The sequence below is a fragment of the Panthera pardus genome, unplaced genomic scaffold (genome assembly GCF_024362965.1).
Source record: "Panthera pardus isolate Hobbes unplaced genomic scaffold, ASM2436296v1 HiC_scaffold_13, whole genome shotgun sequence".
NCBI lineage: Eukaryota > Metazoa > Chordata > Mammalia > Carnivora > Felidae > Panthera > Panthera pardus.
In genome coordinates this window covers 106,558,766-106,578,627 of record NW_026526688.1, presented here as the reverse complement: position 1 = coordinate 106,578,627, position 19,862 = coordinate 106,558,766, and the positions used below count along the sequence as shown (strand labels likewise).

General features: G+C 34.2%; 1 long non-coding RNA gene across 1 annotated transcript; it reads right to left on the bottom strand.

Annotated features, from left to right (window-relative positions):
• Positions 1-227: 227 nt before the first annotated feature.
• Positions 228-8,944, bottom strand: LOC109248573 (uncharacterized). Its single transcript, XR_002072120.2, has 2 exons — positions 8,825-8,944; positions 228-3,204 (listed from the first exon to the last, which is right to left on the bottom strand). It is a non-coding gene; the product is annotated as an uncharacterized LOC109248573 (long non-coding RNA).
• Positions 8,945-19,862: the final 10,918 nt, after the last annotated feature.

Here is a 19,862-nt window from a genome sequence, read left to right as displayed (position 1 = left end):
CACACAGCATTATCAAGGCACCTGGGTGGCTCAGTGAGTTAAGCTACTGACTCTTGATTTTGGGTCAGATCATGATTTCACGGTTCCTGAGTTGGAGCCTTGCGTCAGGCTCTGTGTTGACAGCACGGAGCCCGCTTGGGATTCTCTCTCTGCCTCTTCCCCGCTCATTCCCTCTCTCAAAATAAATAAATACACATTAAAAAAAAAAAGTACATACAACACTAAAGTCAATAGCAAAATTTTAATGCATGTCTTTTGATGGCAGAAGGAAATGTACCAAAACCACTGCGAATAAAATAACACGAGGAAAAAATGGCATAAACATTGGAAAGGAATGGTGGGACCTGTCTTTATCCATAAATTATTTGTTTCTACAAAAAAAAACATCAGATTTTAAGTGTAAATTTTTGTAAGTTTCTCAAACTCAATGACATCAAAACCAGCAAAAAATATAAAGTTATATCATAAGATAAAACAAATAAAAAATATAAAATTAAATATAAAAATTCCATACATATACAATTGCACATAACATAATAGTTCAAAACTATTAAATACAAAGACACATATCTCAAGAAGAGTCAGAGATTGCTAAAATTTAAATTGCACTATATTTCTCAGAAAATGTAAGCCTAAAATTGGAAACCTTTACCTTGTTAATTGATTTATTCCATATTATTAAGATCCATTTACTATGTTGCTATTATTCTCAAATTAATATATAGATTGAAAATAATCTAAGTAACGTTTTAAGCACTATTTAAATGGAAATTAACACATAAGATTACTATTCTAATTTGAGAAAACATAGAAAATTGGAGGGTCCTCTACATATTAAGAATGTTAATCATGTAATTACCCTCCCTCACTAAAAGTAAAATCTTTAAGGTCTGATAACCTCACTGGTATTTTAATAAAAAACTTAAAGAATGCAAAAACCTAGAATTTATACAGAAAGCAACAGACCTAGAATAGGTAATGCAAATTTGAAAAACAAGAATAATATTGGAGAAATTATATTATGATATTTCAAGGTTTCCTTTAAATCTTTTGTAAGACAGTGCATTTTTAGCACACGACAAGAACCAAAATCGACCAATGGAACAAATAAAGAGACACTCAAGTGTGTTCACTTAATATATGGCAAAAGAGACATTGCAATTCATTTGGGGAAAGTATCCGTTCAATAAATCGATCATTGACAGAAACATGAAAGCTAAAACAATATAAATTATAGATATAGAAGTTAAAGATTATAAAGATTATAGAAGTAAACATAGGACATATCTTTATGATATTGTATAGTCCAAAACATGTTATGCAAATCATAAAGAGTACTAGACAAAAATTGATAAACAGGACTTCACTGATATTAAGAACTTCAATTCATCAAAATATAGTTCTCAGAAGCAAATAAGCAAGTCACAGACTGAAAGAAGTTATTTCAAATTTATATATGAAAAAAGATTAATATCCAGAAATTATAAATTACCACCACAAACAAGGAAGAAAGCATCTACTTTATATATTGGGCACAAGACTTAAAAATACACTTAACTAAAGAGAACCTCAAAATAGCCAATACACCTAAAAACTCATGCTTGGTACCATGAATTTGGGGGAAATGAAAATGAAAACCACAGTAAAATAGCACTACAAATGTCAGAATGGATAAAATTTTAAAAGTTGACAGTTTCAAGTATTAGGAAGGATGTAGAGCCACTTTCAATATTCTAATTTGTGGGAGGAAGTGCAAATTGACTTAAAAAGAAAAAAAACTCTGGATGGGGTGCCTGGGTCACTCAATTGGTTAAGCTTCCAACTTTGCCTCAGGTCATCATCTCATGGTTCCTAGATTTGAGCCCCGCTTTGGACTCTGTGATGACAACACAGAGCCTGGAGCCTGCTTTGAGTTCTGTGTCTCCCTCTCTCTATGCCCTTCCCCTGTTCATGCTCTCTCTCTCTCTCTCAAAATTCAATAAGCTTAAAAAAAAATCTTTGGAAACCTCTTAGATGATACTTACTAAAACTAAGCATTTTTCTATTTCATGAACCAGTAATTTCACTGTCCAAAGAGAAATTCTTGCATTTGGCTAGCAAAGATACATAAAATATTGTTCACTGCAGCTCTTGTCCTAATAGCACCAAAGTGAAAGCAACTAATTGCTTCCAAAAGGAAAATGTAAACTGAAACCAATACAAATGTGAGAAGAATGGATGAATAATTTCTGGCATATGCATAGAATGCTATCTTATACCCCCCCAAAAAATTTATATGGACTTATATGCACAATAACCTGCCTGAATCTCAGAGACAATATGCTGAGCAAAGAAATCATATAAAATGAGTCTATCTTGTATTATTCAAATTTATATAAATTTCAAGAACAAGTCACTAATATCTATGGTGATAGAAGTCAGAACAAAGGACACTGACAGGCATAAGTGAGTGAAGAAACTCTCTGACATGGTGAAAATGCTTTATATCTTTATAGGTGTGGCTATTACACAGGTGCATACATAGCATTTATTAAAGTGTTGTTACAGGATCATACATTGTAATGCACATAAATACAAAATCAATAAAAATTAAAAAATGTTTACAAATTATACTTCATTACAAAGTAACTGTATTTTAAACATTGCCTTAGATATAAATGTTAAACACACAGAAGTTTATTTTCAGAGATCCTAAACAATGCTAGCTAATGCTAATTTGGAACATTTGCTTATTTGACAAAGGATATTTGATTATAGATCCTTGGCTGAAAAGAAACTTGTCTCTTTATCCCGTTACAAGCCACCATGCTCAGAAGCTGAGGTTTTCCTTTTTTGACTCCAATCCCAAATAAGGAATCCAACTCCTCTCATTGTAGGGGTTTATAAGTCATCTAGAAGAGTACTATCCAGTGATAGGCTGAAAGGTATTTCCATCATTAAGGATGTCTTGTTATTTATATTGCCTGCTTTTCCCCACTTCAAAGACTCTACTCCCTGCACATCTTCCACTTTTATTTCAGAAGCTCCTTCACGTCCTCCAGTCCTCCTCCACACCCAGCATTAGCTCTTCTTTGGGAGGATGAACAGCAGTTCTTTTAGCAGCATCAGATTATATGGATCTTACAGCAAATGCAAATGTTTTTTGGTATTCTTATTTTTCTTTTGTTATAAACCAGAGTTGCCATCAGGATGTCTATATGAGAACTAAATGAGCAAAACATACATTTAAAAGCACAATAGTATTTTGAGATATAGTCATCTCACACTTCAGTTTTCTCGTCACCTCTGGGATGGTTAATTCGCTCTGCACCTTACACGGTGAAAACATGAGGCAATTTACAAGTCCTATAATCCAGAGTCATGGGGCTTTTGACATAGCATATGTCTTCTTTTTTGTTTCTCTTTGGGATATAAACTGTTGGAAGGGTTTTTGAAAGCATCACACGAGCATATACACTATTTACTAAGGACCTCAGAGGTTGGGAAAAACTGAGACCCTACTGTACCATGTATTCCACACCTAATGTATTTCACACATAATGAATTATGGCATGAAACAAGGTCCCTCATTCAGCACTAAAAGTGCTGTTACTTTTAAGCATTCTTCCCAGCCAAGGCAGCAACGTAGGCTTATTGCCTGCAATTGAAGATTTAGTTATGATTTAGCACAATGGAAATATAGGTTAACTTTTGGGTCTCCCAGCTGTGTTTTTTAAGTTGACAGGATGTACAGACAGGATAATAACTTTTTTTGTGTCCAATGCACACATTTCCTTACACAAAGAATTTAGTAGCCTGTAGCCTGTAGACCTATGATACTCAAATTTTAAAATGTGTCAGACTAACTTTGAGGGTTTGTTAATAAAACCGATTTCTGGGCCCAAGTAATATAGTTTCTGACTGAGTAACATGTTTGGTAGTAAGATAAGATGAGAATTCACTTTACTAGTAAGTACCTAAGTGATGTTGATACTGTTGTTTCAGGCACCACACTTCAAAAACCACCAATCAGGGCTCCTACTTTCTCTCGCAAATTAATTTCAACTATAGTGAAAATTCTGGCATTTCTGTGGCTGATCTTGGTCAATTTATGAGGCAAAGTTTCTCCCCTGCTCAATGTAACATTTCTTTTTTACATTTTGTAATTTTACTGTGGTTATATAAGAAAAATATGTTATTTCTTTGGGAATACATACCCAAAACAAAGCAATAATGATATAAGGTGTATGCAACGTATACTCAAATTTGAGGTGTGTGTGGGGGGCAGTTTGCAGAGGGAGAGACAAGAGATGAGATGAATTATGAAACAACAAGAAATTGTGTAAATGTAAAAATTTGTGAATTTGAGTAATCAGATTTCTGTGTGCAATTCTTACACATTTTCTCTAAGTTTGAAGTTATTTCAGACATATTAGTTGCACAAAAAAACAAAGGAGGAGAGAAACCTTGAGACCTACACTAATAATTGTATTTATGTTCTATCACTGCTGCAACAAAATGCCACAAGTTTAGTGGCTTAAAACAACACACATTTATTATATTATAATTCTGTGGGTCAGTAGTGTAATAGTCTGAGCCAAAATCAAGGTGTCAGCAAGGCTATGTTGTTTTCTGGAAGATCTGGGAAAATTCCTTTGGGTTTTACTGCTTTTAGACATTACCTACATTTTTTGGCTCATGACCTCCTTCTTCCATGTTCAAAGCCAGCAATAGTGAGTTGCATCCTTCTCACATCAAATCATTTTGACCTCTAACAGATTCTCTTTTCCTCTAACAGAGGCTCTTGTGATTACTTTGTGTTCACCTGAATAATCCAGGATAATCTTTCTGTGTCAAGGTCAGTTGATTAGCAACCTCAATGTCATCCACCTTCTCTTACAAATTTGGCTTTCCACGTAACTATAAGAGAACAAGCCGCCAAGCTTTCTGCTGATATTAAGAGGATTGCCTTTCTCTGATTTCCAACAACATACCTCTCATTTCTTTCTGAGCCCTTGGTATTAGTAGCATCACCATGAACACCGATCTTTCTACTAGCAGATTGTTCACAATAATATAGGTATTTTCTGAGATCTTTTAGGTTTTTCTACCATGCTCTTCACTTTCATTTGAATCCTTGATTGCAGAAATGTTAATATCCATATTTATTTTAGCAATCTGTTCAAAGCAATCTAGCCTTTTTCTATCATGCATCTCAAAATTCTTTCTGCCTCTCTCCACTGCCCAATTCCAAAAAGATAGTTCCACATTTTTAAGTGTTTATTATTGCAGATCCCCACCTTCAGCATTAAAGTCTATTACTTTTCTTTTGTCACTGTAATATTACCACAAACTTAACAGGTTACAATGATGCAAATGTATTATCCTACAGTTCTGTAGCATAGGTCTGATTGGGCTAAAATCAAGGAACAGTGTCCCCTTCTGAAGGCTCAAGAGTCATAGCCATTTCTTTACCTTTTCGAGCCTCTTGAGGCTGCACCCATTCCTTGGTTTGTGGTCCACTCACTCCATCTTCAAAACCAGCAAAAGCAGGTGAAGTCTTTGTCATCGTACATCATTCTGGCCTTTTCCTACCTCCCTCTTCCGCTTTTTTAAGTAGTCTTATAATAAATACAACACAGAGAATCTAAAATAATCTCCCCTTTTTAACATCATTTGATTAGCAAACTTAATTTCATCTATAATCTTAACCCCCTTTGTCATGTAAAATGACATATTCAAAAGTTCCGGGTTACATGTATGGGGTAATTTTTCTGCCTATCACGGTAATATCATTAACTTCTAGTACAGTATTTTAATTTCTTTATAGTACCATATTTATGTCTATAATTATATGTCTATAAGAATGCATTAATAAGGTCTTTGAAAATTTGAAACATAAAGTTGGATCTAAGTGACAAAAAGTAAAGAAAAGCCTATGGATTTATATCTTTGTGCAAAAGTTCATCACTTACTTTAAAGGTAATAAGACCTGTTTCTGCTTTTCAGGTACTTACCTAAAACTCATCTGTATCTGCTAGCTGTCTTCTAGTCTCTGACATCTCAGAATTGTTAACTATCGAAATACTTTGCAGTAGGTTTCATTTTTTTCACATCTTCTACACCTTTTATGAGGGGTGTTTAATAAGTATTTTGTGATTGATTAGTAGCTAACAACACTGATCAGAAACTCAGATAATATTTAGAAAACTACAGTTGAGCTACATCTCAGTTTTCCAATTAAAAACTAAAACTTTATTACTTTCCTAGTTTTCCAAGAACAAAGAAAGACTTAGTGAAATAATCATAGCAGTGCTAAATGGTCAGCAAATTAAAACTTCCTCCTAAATACAAATATATTATCAAGAAGGATTTATTTTTATTTTTCTTCTGTGATGCATCAAGTTCACAAAGAACAATTACAAAGTGTGTAATTGGATGAGCAAAATATTTAATGGTGCCTTGACTGTAGTTTTTTTTTTTTTTCTTTTAGTAATGGTAGTATTTAAAATAAAATGCTTTGAGTCTTGTAACTTGCAAATATATATGACTGGTTTTATTCATATCTAGAACATTACACTAAATATCAGATACTCAAGAAAGATATTAATCAATTATCTTTTTTTCTTCCCACCCAACTTCTCACTCAATTAGGATAATTTCATGTATTCTGACCACTAATTACTTATTACATTATAGGTGTAAATAGGATACACATCGTGGTGAGAAAATGAAAAATAAAACTCTGTAACTTATTTAGTAAAACCCCTAACAAAGCATATTTAATAAATTCAGTGGCCTTGCAAAAAAGCATTGGGTTTATGCTTAGTAGGTCATTATATATTTTTATATATATTTATATATTTTATATATTGTGGGGCTCGAACTCACAAACTATGAGATCTTGACCTGAGCCGAGATCAAGAGTCAGATGCTTAACCAACTGAGCCACCCAGGTGCCTCCCAAAATTCTTTTTATTATTTGTGTAAAAGGGAGAAAAATATGAAAAACATCAAGGATACATGTCCTTATACATTTTTCCAAACCCACAGATTATACAACACCAAGACCCATAGTTGTGGTGTGAACTATGAGCTTTGGGCGATTACAATGCTCCTGCATAGATAGGTTCATCCTTGATAAAAAATGTACCATTCTAGTAAATTATGTTGATGTTGGGTAGGCTGTGTATGTGTGTTGTAGGAAGTATATGGAAAATCTCTGTACCTTCCTCTGAATGTTGTTTTAAATCTAAAACTGTTCTAAAAATGTCTTTAAAAAAGTAATTCCCTGCCATTTAAAAAATAAAAGTTGTTCATTCATTAAAAAACAGTTCTTAGAGGAGTAGATTTACATATGCTGGTAGGAAAATAATGAGTATATTTTTTTTTCTCTCCTAGTGGGATTACAGGATACCACGAAGAGTTATGAGAGTTGATCTATCTTTTCCACTGAAGGGTGATTCACACTGTGGAGGGGTAGGTAAATGGCTTTTACTTCAACATGCCATTAGCTCTATCTTATTCCCAATTTCAGTCATGTGCTTTTTTACTGTTATCCAATCATCAAATCCTTTTACTACTCTCCCTCATCATCTGGGTGCCTCTGAGGTTTGCTTCTACTCTTTTCACAGATCCGATACATTTGACTTATCACTTTGTAAAACACTACTTGGTGTCTGACTCCATCATCTGCATTTTGATAAACATCACTGAAATTCCCCACTTTCTCTAAGATTTACTAGCGGCCCTCTTTTGGGAAACAGCTTTCTTAACAGATATTATTACAACATTGAGATTATTTTCTCATATGACAAGTTACTTCCTCTAGAGTGAAAAGAACACAAACTTGGATAGCAGAGAGAAAAAAAATACAAGGGAAATTCAACAAAGTGATGACCATCATTAACATCTTGGGGTATGTCATCCCAATATCTACTAATAACACAGATGTCATTACTGTTTCCTGTCAATAAGGGCTAACTCTCTCAATCTTTTTTTTTTTTTTTTTTTTTTTTTTTTTTTTTTTTTTTTTTTTTAAGCGGCTCCATGCCCAATGTGAAGCTTGAACTCATGCCTGTGAGTAAGAGTCACTTGCTCTACTGACTAAACCAGCCAGGCACCCCTGTCTCAATCATTTCAAACCTCAGTGAGAATCCTCACAGGACTTTATTTCACTGACTGTTTTCCACAAGTTTTTTGTTTGTTTGTTTGTTTGTTTAAGTTTTATTTATTTAAGTAATCTCTACACCCAATGTAGGGCTCAAACTCATAATCCCGAGATCAAGAATCACATGCTCTACTGACTGAACCAGCCAAGCACTCCTGTCTTCCACAGGTTTTTAATATAACCAAACCTATTGTATTTATCTTTTCTTTCTGTTCTTTTCTTTCTTTTATTGTCATAGGTTTGTGGAATTATAAAGAAGTGTCACATCATTTACTGCACACAGTACACTGGGGAAATTCTCACTGGAATATCTCTGACCAAGCTGCTTCTTCAGCCCCCAAACTGCTAGACTACATTCCTACTTGTTTCCCATGACACACTGCATCTTACTCCTTCCTTTTACCCCTTGGTATTTAGAGTAACTTCATTTTCTACATGAAGCCAAAAGCTGGTCTCAACAAAAATGGATCTTTCCCTAAAAAGGAATATTTATATTTGTTACTAAGGTAATAACCTTGCATTATCTCCATGTCCTTATACAGATACATTATCCAAAAAAAAAAAAAAAAAAAAAAAAAGGATAAAGTGCAACAGCATATCAGAATTCTGTCATCAGCAAGTAATCACATACTCAAGTCAAACAGAATTAAGTAACAAGGAAATATGATGGCTTACACAAATGATCATCTGAGGTATGACAGACTTCCAAAGGGTGCGAGCCATGATCCATTTCCCATTGTCTTCTTGTCTTTCCTTTCCATGTAGCAAGATGGCAGTGATAATTCAGGTTATGTCACTCCCAGGAAACCTTCCCTGAAGCCTTCCCATTGACCTGAATTTTAACATATGCCCATTCTAACCTGATCACTGGTAGCAAAAAATGAAGATGTCCTAAGTCTTGTCACCTGATAGTGGTGGGGGATCATGTCATCTTCTCATGGTGCATATGAGTTAAATAAAGGAAAGTATGAACACAGAACAAAATAGATGCCCAGTTAGGAAGGAGAAAGGATGGATACTCTTTAGGCAAGGAATAAAGCCCCCATATGTACATATTTATACATAAAATATATTGGATTTTTTGTTTTGTCAGTTTTTTTTTAATGTAAGTTTTATTCATTTTTGAGAGAGAGAGAGAGAGAGAGAAAGACAGACAATTAGTGGGGGAGTGGCAGAGAGAGAGGAAGACATAATCCGAAGCAGGCTCCAGGCTCTGAGCTGTTAGCACAGAGCCTGACGTGGGGCTCAAACCCACCATCTGTGAGATCATGACCTGAGCTGAGGTCAGAGGCTTAACCGACTGAGCCTCCCAGGTGTCCCTGTTTTGTCAGTTTTTGTTTCTGTTTGGCAATATGGTATTAACTTATCTTCATCATTGTTTAAACAAAGAATGCCAATATGCTCATTCTAGAGCTGTAAATGCTTTAGATGGGATGCAAGGTTGAAATTTTCTGCTGGTTTAAATTATTTTTATTTCTTACCATTTATCCAGTTAGACTAATTATAATAAAGTAAGTGTGCAAAAGGTGTCATTCAATTTATACATGGATTATTTTCATTACTTGATTGACGGTAATTATTTTATAAGGATCTTATAATGATTATAATCAATCAATATGTAGGTATGAGTACCCAGAGGCGACATTTATTCAAAGACATGCTGTCCATATAAGTGGTTTGCCTGAGCCATATCAGGTCAATCAGCTTTGCTCTCTTAAAATTTGCATCAAGGTAGGTAAATGGCAACATACTAGAGATTGGAGGCAAACCCTTAGGACTAAGGTTCCTGGTTTAATGGTTTCCTGTTTTCTGTGAACTACAACTGTATCTTTCCAAAAAAATCACTTTATTCTCATTTGAGACACAAAGCATCTTATCTCTAACAATGAAGAAAAGTGGAAGTTTACAGGGGAAGAAATGGCAGGAAAATAAAACCATCAATGGTATCATTCCTCCCTTAGTAATTTCCAATATGTATTTAGGCACTGATGTGTGCAGCCATCAAATGATCACATCAGAATGAATGGAAATGTTCAGTTGACTGAAATCCTTAAAAGTGCAAGTACTAAAAATCAGGGGCATCTGAGTGGCTCAGTTGGTTAAGTGTCTGACTCTTAATTTCGGCTCAGGTCATTAACTCATGGGCTCATGAGTTTGAGCCCCACATCAGATTCTGTCTCTCTTTCTCTCTACCTCTCTCCTGCTCACTCACTCACTCTCTATCTCTCTCAAAATAAATTGAAAATAAATAAATTTTTAGAAGTTTTTCTTTTTAAAAATGCAAGTACTAAAAATCATACCTTATCAATCAATCTTTCTTGATCATAGATTGATTCTTTGATATTAGGAAGGCAAATGACCACCTGTAAAGAGTATTAAACAAGGAAAACATGTTAATTTACTTCAGTTGTATTGTTTCTTATTCAACCTCTATTATTTTAAAAACATTTTGGAAAATTGCTACATATTAGTGTTTCTTCATCTAATGTTTTATTATTATTATTTATTATTATTATTATTTTTCTTATTTCAGAGAGACAGTGTGAGTGAGGGAGAGGGAAGAGAAAGGGAGAGAATCTCAAGCAAGCTCTATTTTCAGTGTAAAGTGGGACAGGATTCCACCACCCTGGGATCATAACCTGAGCCAAAATCAAGAACTGCTATGTTCAACTGAGTGAGCCACTCACACACCCCCTAGTGCTTGATTTTTATATGAACAACAAATTGGGTACTCAGAAGCATATATTTATATAGTAAAAGTGAGGATGTAATTTTTAAGACATTTTATTTTCCTATCCTTGATACTTACCTGGTAATATCTGTCAGTATATTCCAGTGAAAATGTATTCTATCAATAAGAATCAACAGATTAAAGATTCCTTACTGAAATACTGAGAGTCTCAAGAAAAAAAAAAATCCAGAAGTATATCAATCATTTTGTAGACTATTTTTTTAGAAAAGTTTTAGGTTCACAAAACAAAACAAAAAAGGTAGGGACAGCAATTTCCTATCTATTCCATGCTTCTATACATGCATATAGATTCCCTCATTATCAACATCTCACACCACAGTTTCAAGTTTGTTAAAATTTATGTATCAGTGTGTATACATCATTATCACCTAAAGTTGAGAGCTTACACTAGGGATCACTCTTGGGTTATCCATCCTACGATTTGGAAAATTGTATGATGACATACATCCAACATTACAATAGCATCCAGAGTAGTTCTCACCACCCTAAAGATCCTCTGTGCTCTGTCTATTCACTGCACCTCCACCAACTCCAGGCAACCACAGATCTTTTAATTACCTCCATCGTTTTGCCTTTTCAAGAATGTTATATAGTTGGAATCATGAAGTATGCAGCGTTTTCATTTGGTTTCTTTCACTTAATAAAATTCACCCAAGATTCCTCCATGTCTTTTCATGGCTTGAGAACTTATTTTTGGTGGTCAATATTATTCCATTTCTTGGATGTATCACAGTTTATCCATTCACCTACAAAAATTTATTCCTTGCTTCTAAATTCAGTGTCAGTTATGAATAAGACTGCTATAAACCTCCATGTGAAGGTTTTTGTGTGAACATAAATATTCCCCTCTTTGAGGTACGTGTCAAGAAGCATGGTAGCTGGATAGTATTGTAAGAGTATGAGGTTAGTTTGGTAAGGAATCCAAAACTATAGTAGCTGTACCATTTTGCACTTTGACCAGCAATGAACTAAAGTTCTGTTGTTCCACATCCTCACTACCATTTAGTGTGGTCAGTGTTCTACATTTTGGCCATTTAAAAGGCCATTTAAAAGGTGTACTATGACATTGCAGTTTTAATTTTTGTTTCACTGATAATATAATATGTGGGGCATCTTTTATATGATCATTGCATCTGATTTTATATGATCATTGCATCAATTTATATGATCAATTGCATCTGTCTACCTTCTTTAGTGAAGACTCTGTTAAGATCTTTGACCTATTTTTAATCAGGTTGTTTTCTTACCATCTAGTTTTAAGCATTTGTGTATTTTGCATGAATCTACTTTATCAGATGTATCTTTGCAAGTATTTTCTTTCAGTTTGTGGCTTATCTTTTCTTTCTCTTGACACTTTATTTGCAGAGCAAAACCAATAATAGTAATAATTTTAGTGAAGTCCAACTTGCTCCTTCTTTCTTTCATGGATTGTTTCTTTGGTGTAGTGTCTAGAATTTATCATCATATCCAAGGTTATCTGGGATTATTTAATGATGGTCTTTCCTAAGAGTTTTGCAGTTCTGAGTTTTACATTTAGGTCTATGATCCATTTTGAGTTATTGTGTGTGTGTGTGTGAAGAGTGTAAGTAAGGTCTGTGTCTAGATGTTTGCTTGTTTTTTTAATTTTTTAATGTTTATTTTTTAAAGAGACAGAGACAAGGAGGAGGGGCAAAGAGAGAGAAGGAGACAGAGAATCAGAAGCAGGCTCCAGGCTCTGAGCTGTCAGCACAGAGCCCGACGCAGGGCTCGATCTCACAAATTGTGAGATCATAACCTGAGCTGCAGTCCGACGCCTAACCAGCTAAAGCCACCCAAATGCCCCTAGGTTTTTTGTTTTGCTTTTTTGTTTGTTTGTTTTGTTTTGTTTTAATGTAGATGTCCTTTTTTTCCAGCACCAGTTGTGTTGAAAATACTATCTTTCCTTCACTGTATTGCTTTTGCTCTTTTATCAAAGATCAGTTAGTAAGTCTGAAGTTTCTGAGTGTTAGTGCCCCAACATTGCTCTTCTCTGTCAATATTGTGATGGGTGTTCTGGGGTTTTTGCCTCTGCACATGTACATTTTAGAATCAGTTTTAAAAACCTGTAAAACAACTTACTGTGATTTTGATTGGTATTTCATTGAATCTATGGTTGTGATGTAGAATTCTTTTTTCATTGTTGGATTTCAACATCAGTGGTCTAAATGCACCGATGAGATTACTGATACAGTTACATTAATATCTGCGATACTTGTTACTATTTATTTGTTGCTGTATCTCAGTTTTTAACAGTTATTTCCATTTTTCAGTGTGTATAAATGTATAGTAAGTTAACTACAGAGATGGAGGGGATTATAAGTCTAATCATGCTATAGGTTTTCCATAAATATGGTTTTATTCTAAGGAAAATTTTGTTATTAATAGCAAACAAAATATTCTTTGCTGTAGAATGGGCTTAAGCCAATTTCTCTTATTTGATTCTCACTCTGATGATGCATTTATATACAATAAAAACAAAAATAATTCTACTAAAAACAGATTATTTCTATCACTTCTTTTTGATATCAGCCATGTCACTCTGTTAGAGAGTTAAATAATCACATAGTCAATTCATGGATCGTTTTGTTTGTATGCGCAAATGTATTATTCATTTGTGACATTCTACAGTGGGGTTAAGTGAGATAAAACATGGCCTTATAAGTCTTTTCGGAGAGTGAATAAATCTATATATCAATGGACATATACACATGTATATATGTGTAGAGATATATAGATTTCAATATACTACAGAGTACAAAATGATGTGATAATATGCTATGAACTTCATAAATGTCTGAGATATTCAGGTGTCTCATGATGAAGGGAAGGATTCCTGCAGGTGAGTGAGGTGCTAAATTCAGAAAGAATGCTAAATCCACACAAAAGAGAGGTAGATAGAGAAGGTGAAGGAGAGAGAACAAATAGCCCAGCAATGAGCATTATATTCTATATTTTAGCACTATGTTAAATGTATTTTCTAATTTTTACTTCATTCTTGTTTCTCTCACTTAATCATAGGACATACAAGGAGATGGACCTGTATTTCTCTAACAAGTGGGGATGATTTTTACCCACTTTTATAATATGAGGTTTATTCAAGTTGGTATTTTTCTGTCAACTTACAGCTAAAGGAATACTGTTTTTTTTTTAATGTTTACTTATTTTTGAGAGAGAGAGAGAGAGAGAGAGAGAGAGAGAGAGAGAGAGAGAGAGAGAAAACCTGTGCAAGAGGGGGAGGGACAGAGAGAGAGAGAGACAGAGGATCTTAAGCAGGCTCTGCGAGGAGCCTGTGCAGGGCTTGAACTTACAAACTGTGAGATCATGACCTGAGCTGAACGAAATCAGATGCTCAACCAACTGAGCCACCCACGTGTCCCAAGGACTACTGTCTTAAACATAGTCACCATACCTTAAAATTTTAAACATTCTATAATTCTCTTGAAGATCTCAGTGCTCTCTACAACTTACAGAGGTCTTTTAAAAATATATATGATTTTGGGGTGCCTGGGTGGTTCCGTTGGTTAAGCATCAGACTTTGGCCCAGGTCATGAACTTGCGGTTCCTGAGTTGGAGCCCCACCTGGGGCTCTGTGCTGACAGCTCAGAGCCTGGAGCCTGCTTCAAATTCTGTGAACCCCTCTCTCTCTGCCCCTCCCCCAGTGTCTCTCTCTCTCTCTCTCAAAAATAAATAAAGATTAAAATTTTTTAAAAATTATACATTATTTCAGCAAGTTATTACCTCAACAAGCATCATTCTGTATAAAAAGATTTTTAACATCTTTGTTTAAATAAAGTTCTCTATTTTACTTATGTGAAAATGAGTGATTCAGAAGACGTGTTCTAAATTACAGTGAGGCAATAGGATGCACTTTGAGAATAACTTTTAACATAGGCTTTCAAAAGAAATAACATGTTTTTTTTTTTTTAATTAAAATAGTCTAAGCTCTACCAAATTTTTCATCTGATGTTTGGGATGTTACATTGTTGTTTATCTATTTTAAAGGATAAGGGCTCTTGAAAGAATGGGAACTGTTGCCTTTTAGATGATGTTATATGTGCCAAAGTAATTTCATCAATGTGTCTTTCTTCTGCACTTTTTTCCCAAAACTATCCCTGATGGTGAAAGAGACAAACACATTTAAGTGGAATATAGCGTGCAAAGGAGAAAAACCTCATTGTCTCGTGTAGTCACATGAAGCTTTAAGGAAGAGACAAATGGCTGGGTGGGATTACAAGAGCTTTCCTCTAAGTACAGATGTCCTTGTTCATTTTGCTTGGCAACAGAAGTCTTCTGAGGAATGATGGAGACTTTCTGAATAGTGTCTCTTTAATTCACATCCAGCCCACATCTCTGCTGTAATTTCTCTGTGGTACTTTATAACTAAGGGAACAAGTGCAACTCTTAATCTTGCTCTCAGTACAATATCACTGCAAATGGGTGAAGCCTCTGTCTGCCTTGCATAGTAATTGACAGTCATTTTCTCAATAATAAATGATCTGTGCTTAGACTACATATTTAGATTTCAATTTACTTTATGAACAGTTTTCACAGAGTCCATCCATTGGAATGACAAGTTCCATCTATACACTGTTATTTTATTTAAACATGATGTGCTCCTCAGGTTGGAACTTAGTTATTTTCATATTACCCACACAAAGATAATAAATCTTAATTTCAGCTCTAAGTCATAAATTGATGTCCATTGAATTTTCTATTTTAAATGCCATCTTACATTACTCCTAAGACAATCTCAAGAACATTGCCTCCTTGGTATTCTAGAATACCAATTTTGAGAAACTATCCAAGTGTTTATAGAGAAAATTTGACAACTATGGTAATAGAAACTGTCAACACTCCTAGAAGGATTTCTACTCATCTACTTTACCAAAAGGAAAATAAGTTTAGACTTGGAAGCAATAAAAACTTAGGAAGTTTGCTGTTATTTTAAATTTTAAAAATGTCATGAAGATCAACAATTAATTTAATTTTCCCTTATTTTGCTACTATGGGGATGAGAGCGTTTTTAAAATTTTCTATCCTTTCCTTTCCTGAATAATCTCATATATCTGATTAAATTGAAAACATATTTGATTATTTATATTAATTTATGAACTTCATATAAAGCATCATTACATCTTTTCTGTTAAACTCATATTACTATTAACCATATGACTAAAAGTATATTTTTCCTTCCCTTGAAGTATTAATTATTATAACAACTTAGACAGGGATAAATATTCCTTTTATATACACCACTCATGGTTTAAAGATACATAGAATTTGCTATGCTACAGAAATAGGTCATGAGGACACGTGTAATTGTAGTGACTTACTTTCTTGATTTCTCCAAGGAGTAACAGTTAGATTTTGACAATTCTAGCATTTTTCCATATAAGCACATTTGATTTATGCATTAAATGTCTATTTAGCTTCCATATTTTATGATTTTGTCATAGTTAACTTCCTGGCTAAATTCTTTGTTTTCAATACACTGAATATACTACATTCAGATATTTTACTTTTTTTTTTTTTTTTACTTTCTGAACTTTCCTCATGGCTTTTTCTTTGGGAGAGGTGTGGTAAAGAACACTTATCACATCCAACTCTCATGTCTTCATGGTTAGTATAGTGCTATCTTCTCAAGCAACAGTTTCACTGAAAGTAATAGGTTTCTTCTTCTTGTGATTCAGTTCTGGGGCCTTTTCTAGAGAATGGTATTAAATGTATCATTTTTGATAGACTGTTTTTAGTAATAATTTAAAAAAACATTAATATATATATATACATAAATAATGATATTAAAATTTTTTCTTGTTTAAAAAATATAATCAGTTTCTGTGTTTATGTATAGCAATAGAGAGTTAAGAGTGTTATAAACAAAAACTAAGGGCATTAAAAGTGGAATATAACTGTGTTTATGTCATGAATGGGTATTTCTAGTGTTCAGAGAATTCATACAATTCAAATGAAAAGAACCTGATCACTTATCTGTGCTCCAAAATTAATTTTTCAGTTACCACTGGAACATCTCTACTAACATTTACAGTTTCTAAAATGGAACCCACACATGCAGACAAGCATGCACACTCAGAGAGGTACGTCCTGAGTGCACATATGAGTCATAATAATGAAACCTGGCCTTCGTGTTAAACAAGGTGGGAAAGGAATAGATGGCACCTTCCTTGGTGATTGCTCAGGCGGCAGGTCACTTCGGGAGAACAAAATCACCTAACTGATAGAACACTTCTTGCCTAATGATGGCTGTCTTAAATGTCTGGCAGTTCTGTATCTCTCATTTCCTTCAGAATGAGAAGGGAGAAGAAATAATAACATCTGTTTCCAATGCAGCAAACTGACATATAGCTAGCTGTCAGATGTTCCAACTCAGCCTCTTTTCCACAGGAAGCACAATGTTGAGTTGGTTCTAACTTCCCCATGAGGATACTGACTTGACTTTGCCAGACAAATAGTTCAGCTTAGTAAGGCAGGCTCTTCCTGCATAGATAGAACGGAGACTCCTGATTTCCAGGTCCAACTACTCTTGAACCAAGTGGCTTATACATATGGTTTTAGTTTTCTTTTGAGGATGTAAATCTTAAGCCAAGAGTCATTGCCTGGCAAATGCCAGAATTTGGATTCCAAATGTGACTCTCTGTTATTAATATTTGTAACAGTGGCACAGGTTAATGAGTATCCAAGAAACTAAAACCACTTATTAAAAAGTGAAACCGACAGCACATTCATTCTTTAATTGAATAGCTAATGCAGCATATTGTGCGAGAGAGAGAGGATTTGGAAAGAGTCCTTCTTAAATACTGAAGTGGACTGGCAAGCCAATAACAAATATTGTATCACAGTAAGGTAACATTTAGTTTATTTGCAATGAAAACAAATTTTACTTACTGTACAAAATAATTTTGGCCTTATTTCTCACTGTCAAGTAGTTCTGATTTAGCATGTCTTTTCCACCTGTACACTTATGAAGGTGTCCATTCATCAAAAGAAGGTGGACACAATTTACATAACAAATGAATTGGAGACAAAGCAGTAGCTGATTGAACACATCATGTACCTTATTAGTAGCTATGTTTAACCTATGTAGTTATGTTTAATTTGCTATAACTTGGTAAATCGTGTGGGTTCATTATTTACTACATTGACACTTCAGAAAAATTAAGAAGTGAAAGGAAATTAAACATATATGATAGAATTAGAAAGAATAATAATATTATGATTTCAGAGGCATTGAAACAGGTATGTCAACTTCATGTCAGGAGGTTGAGATACATGCATGTATCACCTGGTTATTATCACTGATGCAGAATTAAGCTGTCACACATTTTGGGGGGTTTTTCAATATAATTTTTATTTTTTCATTTGTGGTTACTATTATAGGGTAGAACTCCTCTACCCATGACTTTTGAGCCCACTTTCTTCCATTTCTTCCAGAATGTAGCTCCATCATTTATGTCTTCTTTCACTCAAATCATCAATTCAAATTCATCCACTGAATTTTACTCTCATGATACAAATGTATCATGAAAACATCTGCATTGGCAAGGCAATCCTGAACCCATTACCCCTAGTTACTCTGCTCCTTCTAAACTGCTAACTTACAAAAGTGTCTTATGAAAGTAACATATCATAAGAGATATATTACTTTCTCACTACCCACTTAACTTTAAAAAATAAATGATGATTTTATCTAAGTGATGCATGTCTTAAAATCAAATGATACTAAGGTAATAATAATAATTATTATTATAATAACAAAATCCACTAGCCAGACTACTTCAAGTCCCAGCTTACTGAGGCAAACTGCATTTAAATTATTGACTGGCTTATTCTGGTATTCACCAGCAAGTTGCTCAATAATATGTATATATCGTCATTATTGATATGTCTCTCATAAATGACCTATTTATTTACTATTGTGTTCTGAGGATACAGTTATCTAATCCTGCCCAACCCACCAGCGGTTCACCTTCCATTATTGTCTCAATATATTAGAAGGAACTGCAAAATCCTTCTCACTACAGTTAAAGAAATCAAATAATCTATTTGTTTCCTAATCCTTCTTCTGAAGTAACTCCAATCTGTACTGGATGACTGCTAGCCAACTGCGTAGCTATAGATCTAGAATATCGCTTTACCCCATCCGCCTTCTGTCCTCCACCCCTCTCCGGGGTTGCATTCCCAGTTTCCAGAGTCTTATGTTTTGACCATTTATAACTTATTCTTTCTTTTGCAGGCTACTTACCCTGCAGTAGTTTTGTGAAGAACTCTCCTGCAAAATAAGATATCTGTGAGGTGTTGCATGAAAGAAATAGATTTTAATTGTCGTCTTGACCCTGGTGCACACTTGGATATAAAGTTTCAGATCAGCAATCAATACTTCTCAGTCTCTGAAGGCATGAACTACCATATACTGTGTCTCAGTGATACTCTTGAATAGTATAGTAACAATCTTATTTCTCCTCTGTGATATGTGGACTCCTTTGTTTTTTGTTTCTTTCGGGTTTTTTTTTTTTTTTTTTGGTTGTTTTTGCTTTGTTTTGTTTTTTTTCCTTTGTTTTGTTTTTCTTCTTTGCTACTTTTAGGATAAAAAAAGTTCTCTTTGTTCTCAAATTTTAGAACAGCTTGTGATAGAATCATTTTATCTTCATTTATGATGATAAGCAGTTGTTGGGATCTTTTTGTCCGGACACACATCTTCATTATTTGGAAATATTTCTTTTTTATAATCTTCTTCCACTTGTTTTTTTCCTGTTCACTTTTACTAAAATACACATTACTTGAAAACTGGACACCGTACTATAATATCCCATTTTGCTTTTCTATTTTCTATCTCTGCCTTTTTTCCTATTTTCTGGGAGATAATCTCAACATTATTATAAGCTTTCATGAAATGTCTAGTGATCTTTGGCTATCGAATCATGATTT